At 43.3% G+C, this 11004-nt stretch overlaps 1 pseudogene across 1 annotated transcript in view; it reads left to right on the plus strand.

Moving 5' to 3' along the window:
• The window catches only part of LOC104494786, a 9737-nt pseudogene extending 444 nt beyond the window's left edge, over window positions 1–9293 (plus strand). Inside the window, exons 2-5 of the transcript XR_727805.1 lie at window positions 596–767; window positions 1962–2194; window positions 5189–5342; window positions 6997–9293. The product of XR_727805.1 is annotated as a transcription factor 12-like (transcript). The remainder of the gene's footprint in view (window positions 1–595; window positions 768–1961; window positions 2195–5188; window positions 5343–6996) is intronic.
• The last annotated feature ends 1711 nt before the right edge of the window (window positions 9294–11004 follow it).

The raw sequence follows: 11004 nt of genomic DNA on the forward strand, positions 1-11004 counted from the left end.
TGTCTGTCTTGTGTGGGTTCATCAGAAGGCTCTCCGTTACGGCTGCGTTCTGCAGGCTTAAGGAGCCAGAGCGCCGTTGGCAGTACTCGCAGCCGTTTCCAAAGGGGCCAGGAGACCTGCCGAGTGAACTGAGGCCAGATTTCAGTCTAGCTAGCAACAGGAAGCTGTTCCCTCTGTTTTCAGCCTAAAGAATTCAGCTATAGAAAACAGAAGTCTATTGGTTAGCATGCTTGCGCCACCAAGAGAGGTGTGTGTTGCACCCCAAGCCTCTGCCCTTAAACTTGGAGCCCAGACATGAGGTGCAAATTTCCTTACTTCGCTAAATGTCCTTGTCTCTTGAACAATGTTTTTCTTAGAATTAAGCTGTTACTGATCAAGCTCCTCTGTGAATTACGATCCCTTTACAACCCATGACACGTGTCCAAGTATGGCAGGGTTACCAAGATTTCTCTTGGTTCTGTTGCCAGAGTGCAGTCCCTCCTGTTGTCTTCCCAGACTTCCGATCGGCTCTGGCTTCCCATCAGCAATATCTGCTTGAGATACTCTAAAATGTTCCTCTCCTGTGATACTCATAGTGGTTTCCGGTTGCTTGCAGCGTTGTCGGGTGGCTTACAGAGCCAGTCTGTGGCTATAGGTCCAACAGAAATCAAGTCTGAGCATAAGGAGAAGGATGAAAATATACATGAACCTCCCTCATCGGATGACATGAAATCAGATGATGAGTCCTCCCAGAAGGATATCAAGGTCTCATCTAGAGGCCGAACAAGGTGGGCTGCTGACACGACCTAAAGAATCAGTGCTTCGTTAATGCTGTGTAGCGTGTTGTCCTGAAGTTCGCTAAACCTGTTCCAAGGCTTTTGCGTTACCTCAGTGCGTATGTTAACAGGCAGCTGGAAAAGGTAACCAGCGCGCAGTATTTAAGTACAAGACAGAGGCTTTTCTGGGAAAATCACCTGAAGAGGATGTGTTCCCTTGCAGTAGTGCCTTGCCTAATATCTGCCTGTACGTACAAGTAGCAGAAGGTTCAGAGGGCCCTGCCCCACGTAGAGGTTGGGAGAATGTTAGAAATCGGGGATGGTGTGTACCTGGGCCAGGGCTGCGCTTCTCATGTGAGCCAGTAGTGATGGAGAGTGGCAGCCTGAGAACCTGGAGCCTGGGGTGAACGCGGTGGGTAAATCCCTTTTTAAAAGCTTTGTCCCCTCCCAAACCACAGACAAAAACCCTGGAGCTGACACTGGGTGAAGTGCTTCTGGATCCGCCCTTCTGACAGGGCCCACACAAGCACGGAAATTTGAGATAACAGTGAACAACCAGAATTTTGCACCTACAGGCAGCAGAGTCTCTATCATCACCTATCTAATGGCATTTCAGTGTGTTAATTTTAGTAGAGCGGAGGTTTTGCACAATTTCAGACTGAGTTGGACAGTTCTCTATTGAAAAAAAAGGCTGTACAACTTGATCATTTGAAGTGATAGAGGAGTTCTGAGTGGAACTGTTCAGCTCCACCCTGCCTAGTAGACGAAAAAGTAGTTCAAAAATCGGCCAGTACGGTTTTTAACAAAAATAAAACTATTTAATAAGCATATTAAATTGAAAATTACTTGAATGCCTTCTTAGATAAGCTGATACGAAGGTAGCTTGGGTACTTTTGCTTCAAGGGGCAGCACGTTGCCGTTACTTTTCCTAGAGATGTTCACCATCCGTAGACAATACTGTGTGGGTGTTCTTCAGGCAGAAGCCATGTAACATTTTCAGGAAAAGGCTGGGACAGCAACCTTGACTAGTTAAGTGCTGGTATCTAACACTTTCCTGGTTATCTAGATACATGTTCTTCCATATTTAGTGTGATTAAGTGTGAAGAAGTTTAATGTTACCAACGGAAAATGTTGATCCAGCAGCAGGATCCCTTGTTCAAAATACCATTGCTATTTCAGTATGCTTTTATTTGTACTTTCTTGCAGCAGTACTAACGAAGATGAGGATTTAAATCCAGAGCAGAAAATAGAAAGAGAAAAGGAGAGGAGAATGGCAAATAACGCTAGAGAACGCTTGCGTGTGCGAGATATTAATGAGGCATTTAAAGAACTTGGCCGTATGTGCCAGCTTCATCTGAAGAGTGAGAAACCGCAGACGAAACTGCTTATTCTTCACCAGGCTGTGGCAGTCATCCTCAGTCTAGAGCAGCAAGTGCGAGGTCAGTAGCCTGTCATTGTGCTGTGGCGGTTTCGTGGCAGCTTTGTTCATGAGCTGTGTCGCTCCTGAAATCCGCACAACTAGATGTGCGAGTTACTGAAGCTTGTTCGCTGCTCTGTAACGATGTTGAAGTTCTTCAGGAGAAGTGGAGAATTACTGTAAAAAAGGGAGGCGAGCAGGTGGGTGTAGGCTTTGATTTCCTTTTCTTTCCTGTGTGTAGTTAGCCATCTCTTCGCCTGTGTTTTCAAGGTACATTGATGAATGAGAACAGACAATTCTGGCTTTGGTGTGTAACAAGCGCAAGTACAGAAGCTTTAGGAAAACTAGGAGATGCTTAAGATGAACCTCGTATAACTGAAATACTTAAACGCAGTGAGTTTAGCTGCTTTTACTTAGGGTTTTGCATTAAACTTGTACTGGCGAGGAGGGAGGAAACCTACTTCTGCCTGAAGTGAATCGGGGCTGGCTTTGCATCTGTTGCCTTGGTCAGCCTGAACTGGTCAGGCAGTTGGCCTAGACGATCATCAGTCCCTTCCAACTGAAATAGTCTGGTCTAGTCTGTTCTAAGTAATCGGTGCTTGAACGGATGAGCGTCCTCATACTTAGTGGTTTTGGACTAGCGAATAACCATCTTCCTTGGCGTCTCACTGATGGAAGTGCATCCAGTATCCGGAAAAGTCTTTCAGATATGGGTGGTGTCAGTGGTCCTATTTGCTTAATGCCCTGCGTCTTTGAATCACTGATGTCGCTGAATGATGTCAGGGTTTATTTTTGTGTACCTTGTTTTACTTCCATTTCCTAATTTGTTCCTTGTATTTTGCACAGATCAATTGTTAAAAGCTATTGAAAGGGACAAAGTGAGTAACACAAGCTTATGTGCTTGGTAGCGAGGTGAGGTACTGTGTTTTCAGGCAGTTTCACTGAGCCGGTGTTTAATAAACGCACGCACTGTCTCCAGCTAGAGTCCTTCCAAGGCGTAGAGAGCAATAGTGCCTCTGCAGAAGACACTCCAACTGGTGCCATGGTAAAGGCCCATTTCAGCACCTCTGAGACTTTGATCTTGGGAATTGTTTTGGTCTGAAAATGTTTGCTGTAGTCTGGAAGATTACGGTTGAATGTTATGAAGAAGTCAGAATAACATTAATTGTGTTTAAAAACCATCGAGTCCATCTCCCTGCTCCCGCGGATTCTCTAATCCACAGAAGGCTTGTGTGAATATTGATAAAGCTGCTTTTGCCTTGGTCAGAGGTTGCTTCTGAATCTCCTGTCTCTGGCGGAAATCTTTCTCTAAACGTACTCACAGTTAAATTGCACCTATTCCGCAGGCAGTGTAAGGTGAGAGCTTTTCCTTCCTCGCGCTTACACCTCACCTGCTACTCTGTGCCTTTGAGGAAGCCTGTCGTGAGCATCCCGTGCCTCTTGCGAGAGAGGCTGCATCCCCCAGTTTATCTCCCCTGTTGTTCTTTGCACCTGTTCCTGAAAGTGAGTGACCGGAGCTTTGAGAGGCACCCGGAGGAGCGTGCACCAGGGTGTTACATAATGGCGTCAACAGTTTCCTCTCTGTGCTGGTAATGAAGCTTCTCATGTTGTGATTGGTGCTATTCAAAAGGAAACATTGCAGATTTTAAGCTCTAACTGTAGGCTAACATTTTTATCTCCATTTCCTAAATCGCTGTAAATTAGCTTCCTTTCAAAGTTTCCACATAATTAAATCTTCTTTAAAACTTCAAGGCAAGGCACACTTAGACAAGGAAAACTGTGATTAAGTGAAGTTAGGGTTTTTTCCAGTAGACTCTCCGGGAACACTTATCCTTAGAACGCGCAGTAGGAGGCTGTTGGCAATGACTTAGGAGAAAGCAGAATTAGCGAGTCTGTTCTAACCTGCCTCTGTCAGATTAGCTAGATCCTACCCCTTGTAAAATGCGCAGGGGTCAGCAAACTGCCGCTACTCGAGGGTGCCTGTGCAGCGCAGGAGAAGGGCTTGTGCTGTCTGTTCCGTTTTGGCAGTCTCCTTACAGTTAGAATTGTATCTGCAGTCTTAAACTGCGAAACAATTCACTGACAGCTAGAAAAATACCTCAAAATGTTGATTACGTTCGCCGTGTGCTGGTACAATGTATCGCACAGTTTTTGTGTGCCGTTTTGGTCATTGTGATTCATCTCTCTTATATTTTGATTCATGAAAATCCATTTTGAAGAACAAAAGTTGACTTCTAGAAATGGTCATCATTTGAACAGTAGATTCAGATCTACATCTACTGAAGGTAATTGGGGAATTGGAAATGTATCGTGGTGGAAGTACCCACCTTGTCCACAGCTTGTCCACAGCTGGCCGTTACCTAGTACTGACTTGAATGGGAGAGGAAATACGGTGTGGAAAAAAATAATCCTTCTGCTCTGTGTCCTGTTCTTTTGATTTAAGTGAGGTGGGCACAAGATGATTTCACAGACCTGAGGGTATGAAAATAACTATCAACTTTGGACATTCTACCTCCCCAGTTCTGACAGCACGCTAATACGTCAGTGAAGAGCGAAGCAGTAAGGGTGCTAAAACTAGTGTGATGTCAGTAGGTTGGTGTGGCCTCAACGTACCAACAAAACACAGGAATCTCCATGTTACTACACTGTAAATGCCAGATTGTTCTCATTTTGCACTTCAGCAGCATCTGGTGAGGAAGCTCTTTTTTAAAGCCTCTTGAAAGGTGTGTGTAGGCAGCTAGTGAAGTTCATGGGTTTGGGTTTTGTTTTTTTTTTTTTTTTTTTTTTTTTTTTTTTTTTTTTTTTTTTTTTTTTTTTTTTTTTACACCAGTTTTGGAGGTACCTGGTAGGATTTTCAGTAGTGCTTGTCTGCAGCTTTAGACACCTGCATTTTAACACAGGGACGTAAGTGGTTGGAAGAGGGAAGCTGCGCAGATACTTCACTGCAGTGGCTAACGTGTCGACATTCCCCTTGGTATCGGTGTTTGGGATGTTAAGAATCATTTTTCTGTTACAGAGCGAAACCTAAACCCTAAAGCAGCCTGCCTTAAGAGAAGGGAAGAAGAAAAAGTTTCTGCCGTATCGGCAGAGCCGCCAACACCACACCCAGGAAGCCACCCTGGCCTGAGTGAAACTACCAACCCTATGGGTCATATGTGAACACCAGCCAGGTACGTCTTGTCTGGAGGGGAATGGCTCTTGTCGCTTTTTATTGGCTAAAATTTGGGACATCTAGGTATGTTTATTCCTAATTACTGAGCTGCCACTAGCACCAAACTTCTTTGTGCCGCTAAGTACTTCCAGATCTCCAAGTATAAGCAAAAGCATGCAGATTGGTTTGGGTTTATAATAAAACGAAACCCCGAGAAATGGTCATTAAAGTCTTTTCATTTCCAGGCGTTGTTGCCAGCGGCTGCATCTCTTGGCTCAGGTGGCCTTCTTGGCACGGCATCAGAGGAATAGTTAACAGCTTGCTAGATAAGCCAAGCATAATAGAGATGAATTATACATCTTTACATTGTCTAAATATCACATTAGTTCATTTAAAACCCATGTATTGTTTCCCAGCGCTGATACAAACACGTAGAGAGGCTTCTCATCTCAGAGATTTGCTGCCTGGCTTCGGGCCAGGGATTCTGCCTCGCGTCGTTTGCCCCACAGAGATTGCTAACTATCTCCAGTCCCAGTCTGAACTGGTGAAGAGGGTTAAGACTCAACAAGTAACGATTGGGCTGCGTGAGAGAAATCGGTGTTTCCAGCAGCCCCGAGCAGTCCCATACGCAGTGGTGCTTTAGAACGTGCTGCCGGGGGGGCCTCATGGGGGTATTGGTCTTCTGGGTTTGTTATGTATTGATGGTTGGTTGGGTTTTTAAATAAATGGGGGAAAACTTTATTTTGAGAAGAAAAAATACTGCATATTCCATGTCTTTTAACGTATAGAACTGTGCCCACTTTCAAAAAGAATAAGAGCTTGGGTTCCATGCCCTTACGTTAATCTGTAACTTTACCAAATTCTGTGTTTTGGGGGGTTTTTTGTTCTTGTGTGTATTGACTGTTTTGCTACGATTTTTGCTTAAGGCGTGCATCTTGCCAGAATGTATCCCCTGGATGTTTGTTATTCCCTGGTGTTGCTTGGAAAGCAGCAAAATGCCATTTAAGTCAAGCCTTATTCGAGTTGGTGTTTTTCCCCATCCCTTGTAGGCAGCTTCTTTCTTCATAAACAAAATGGGTTCTCTTTCTACGAAAAGAATGTGCTCTGAATTTCTGAAATTGGTTTTATTTCATATCAGAGCTACTTCTAAATTGTCAGATAATTCTTGATTTACAGCAAACTTCATAGTATGCTCTTGCCGCATTAATGAATGAATGAACCACTTTCAAAAGGTGATCGTGTCTTTGCTCTTTCATAGCAGCAGTTTTGTAAGGTGACTAGGGTGGCACAGAGCGGCTGTGCAGCTCGCCAGGCCTGCGGCAGTGCCTGCCTTCCACAGCAGGGATTCCATTCGGTACTGCCTCCTGCTGGCTTTAAGCGAACCAAGTCAAACACACCTCAAAGGTCTGAGGTTTGCAGGTCATTCCTTCTCCCACGTCCAGAGAGTCCAAATGGGACGTTCAGAGAGTGAACTGTTCAATGTACCGTATTTGATACAGGTGTCTCTGGGAAGAGGGATTTCAAGGCCTCTCCATGAGATCTTCTTCTGCACCTTACTGACTGAGAGTGCCATAAGACACAGTTTAAATTAGTTCTCTAGTGTGGATACTGTGCTTCTTATTGATTCTTCTAATAATCCCTTTCTTCTCCCACATCTCTTTCTAGAATTCCAGAATTATTGGTAGGATACACAGAAGGTGACCTTTCTTCACAAGGACACAGACAACTAACGTTATATGAAGACGCAAACCTGACAGGAGAAAACACTTGAAGCAAGAAACCCAAATGCAATCTTATGATCAAAGCTACTGGTCAACACCTGCATCAGGATTGAAGATACAAGATCTTCAGATCGATTTTCAGCCCATGAAATACTCTGAACATATCATTCTGTTGCAAGCAGTGTGTCGCTTCTGCACAATCAGAGACTGTTGTGATCTCTCCACTCATTGTGGAAGTTGCCTTGTGCCTAAACTGAATTGACAAATGCATTGTAACTACAAATTTTATTTATTGTTATGGAACTGTAAAGGTCTACATATAAAGGGAAAAGTTAACATGTTAAAAGCTGATGAAATTTCAGCTGGATGCCAGCATTCACTAAAGCTGTTCACCTTCAGAGAACAAAGCAGTGACAACCGTCGACCCGTAGCATTCCCAGCATACCTATTAGTGTCTTAAAAAAGGAAGGGAAAAGTCTTTTGGTGTCCTTTCCTCTCCTTTTGCCATATGACTAGTGTTCTCCATGCAATAGGAAACTCTTCCTTGGTGTAGCTTTTTTTATGTTATTTTTGGTCTCTGGTAATCTGGACAGTTATGGTCATAGTTCCCCGTGCATACCCAGCTCCGTGCGTCAAGCCGGTCGGAGGCCTCGTCAAGGCGGCAGGCAGGAGCAATGCTGTGACCGTAACATTTCTTGGATTTGCAAAGTGATTTTTATTTTCCCTCAGGCTTTCCTCAAACTTTTTTTTTTTTTTTCCTAATTATAAACAAAACCTTTTTAGGCTTCTAGGCTTCATAGTAAAGCTTGTAACGTGAAGTGTAAATTGGGTGGGGAGAATCTACTTTGTTAGAGTTGCTTTGTTTCCCGAGCAGTAAGTACTACATATAGTACATGTAAAGTGTTAGCTGTACGTAAGCACAAAATGCATTAAAATACAAAGGAGATTTTTTTTCAGGCTGTGATTTTGGTGAATAGTAAAATCCCAAGTTCACCGTGGCCGGTAGTGTGATGATATAACCACCAGTAAGGTGGGCTTACTTACATAATGGAATACAAGAGCAATGGTCACCGGTTTTTCCTTGCCGTATACATAAATTACCTTGTCACTTTTATGTGGCTTGTCAGTGGAGAAGAAAACCCGTGTGGATCCAATGCAGACAAATGACCCCCTCCCAAGCCATGTTAGCATGAAACCTTTCAATGTTTCTCCACCACAACAGTGTCCATAAGTATTCCTTTGCCAGAGGTGTGTAGAGATGGTTAAAATCCCTTTGAACTTCCATGGAAACTGTCTTCCACTGCAATGACCATGGGAGGGTATTTCCGAAGCCAGGGTTGTCTGAGCTGTTGTTTCTGTAGTGCATCTGTCACCGCTGACAATTGGTTCACACGCAGAACAGGAACAAACCAGTAATTTTTATGAAGTCATTTAATTTGAAAGAACAAAAGCTGGATCGTTAAAATAAACTAATGAATTTAAGCTCATGTTTTGGATGGTTCCTAACAAAACAGTTTGTGGAATTAGTGGACTCATTTCTATTACTTTAATTTGCATATATCATCAAATAACACCTGATTATATCTGTGGCCTTGTTCTTCATTTCAGTGTTTATCAGCTAAACAGATTTGTTGCTTATGACGTGTGAAAGTGATCACGTGCCACTGCCTGGCCTTTTTCCTTCTAAGCTTGTTGTCTTTTTGGCTATATTAGACTTTGCAGTATGCCCAGAAGCTTTCCTTCATAAAATAGAAAGAAAAAAACATTTGGCTTATTTTTCACTGTAGCTAGTCTTTTATACAATAATCTTGTAAGAAAATTTCTTGAATTCTAAATATTACTCTTTCTAGATTTTTGAAATCGAAAAAGTTTTCAGTAAAAAGTTTCTTACTTTATTTTACTATATTAGGTAGTAAAAATGTAGGGTTATTTACCATAACCTGTTCATTAATATCAGAAATTTACAATAGCATTGTAAGACCATAGTAGGGTTCTAGCATACCGTGTAGTACCTATGGAGTATTGTAAGAGCTAATTGTCCGAGATGAATTGCTTCTCATCTTGTTCTCCAGTTTCCATTGTTGGTTTATTGCAGATTTGTACCCTGTGTCAAATTTCAAGGTATTGCTGATAAACCTTTCCAACCAGCAGCAAGAAGTTCAAAAAAATTTCTGTCAATGTAACAGAAAACACTATGTATATAACATTTATGTAGCAATAAATGTGCCATCTTTTTTTAACATGGTAAATCCAGTGAGTTTTTTAAATTTCTCTCTCCTCATAGGTAAAGCGTTGCTTGAAAAGCATCGGCAAAATCGGCTTCTGCCCTTATCTGAATAAAAGCTAACGTGCACTCTCGGCGTACGCAGCGTGAGCTGCAGGCAGAAGTGGTGTTGCTGCTCCCTGCGAAGCCAATACAGAAGCTCCCAGCGAGCTGCGGAGGAGCAGCAGTACCCGCCCTGCGTTTGCCGCCGCGCAGGAAGGGGATCGCGCAGGCAAGCAGCAGACGGGGAGCAGAGGCTGGTCCCGAAGGCACAGCCCCCGGCTAACATCTTGTTCCTTGCCCTTGCCTGTCCTTAAGATGGGTTTGGAAGATCTAAGCCCCGTTTGTGCATTGAAGTTTAGTGCTGAGTTACTTCCGAATTGATTGATGCATCTACGTAGGCTTTATGAAAAAAAAAAAAAAGAAAAATCCAGTCTGTAGCTTAAGCTCGAAATTTAAATTCTCACATATACTACAATTTTTCTTCTCACAAGTGCAAGCAAAAGAAAATGGAAATGTACAACGTCCAAGGCATACACGGACAGTGGTGAAATCCTTGTGCAATTCCTAGTCCAAAACTGTTTATGCCAAGAACCTCAAGTCACAAGCAGACTGTGCAGAGGCTTGAGTTTTTTCAGCTCCTGTCGAAATAAATACCCCCGGGGAAAGCACTGCAAAGGCAAAAGCAGCTGGAGACGCGATAGATGCGGAGCTGCGATGTTAAGTGCACGTGCTGTCTGTCAGTCAGGGTGGCTGCTGAGAACCGAGTTTCCAGCTCTTGATGGTGCCCTTTGTAACCTTAGAAAATGTACCGATCGCGTCGAGCTCTAGGGTCGTTGTAAAAGACTCGTCGCTCTGCGGATCGTGCCCGTGCTTTCACCACAGGCAAAGCTCTGGCGTGCTCTGGCCAAAGCCGGGAGGTGACGCTCAGCAGTCAAGTATGGCTTTTAGTATGTTTTCAGGAGCAGCTGTGGAAGAAGTGCCCCGGGGCCTCTCCCAGCACGCATTCTCCGTTCTGACTTACTTCAGGAGTAATTCTAAATCCAGCATTTGAGCAAGCATCATCACCACCCCTCTACTCTTTTCTGAATGAGACCTACCTGCAGGCATTTTCCCCTTCCCCGTCTCTCCTTTACCATACTCCTCCGATCCTGTTTGCATATACTTTCTGATCACAAGTCTCTCATGTTTTGGGGTTTTTTTAACATTTCCTTTTTTTTTCCCTCCATTTGCTTTTTTCTTTTTTTTTTTTGCGTGGAAGAGATACATGTTGAGATACCTTCATTAAATGGAATTCTGCCAGAACGAGCACCTGGAATATTGCAGGAAAGCTTTCCTATCAATCTAAAGCATTGGGAGTAGCCTAAAACGGACTCCAGTTTTTTTCCTCTATCACTGAGTAGAGGCTGTTAAAGGAGATTCTGGATTGTTTTTGTACAAGAGTTAATATTTCCCCGAGAATTAATCAACGTTAATGTTTTCCCTGTGAGCATCTGTAAATCTCAGCAGAACAAAATTAAAATGCAACAGTCTGTGAAAGACAACCTAGATACGGGATGGTAAACTTTGCTCTTTGTAACACTTACACCTTACGCTTCCTGATACAGCTAACCAGTGGATACCAAAATGTCCTGTAAAAGGAAGAAATAATTTGTCACAATTTTAACACCTGGCAGCATTTCAAGAGCAGGGTTCAG

The sequence above is a fragment of the Buceros rhinoceros genome, unplaced genomic scaffold, assembly GCF_000710305.1.
Source record: "Buceros rhinoceros silvestris isolate BGI_N320 unplaced genomic scaffold, ASM71030v1 scaffold20606, whole genome shotgun sequence".
Classification (NCBI taxonomy): Eukaryota; Metazoa; Chordata; class Aves; order Bucerotiformes; family Bucerotidae; genus Buceros; species Buceros rhinoceros.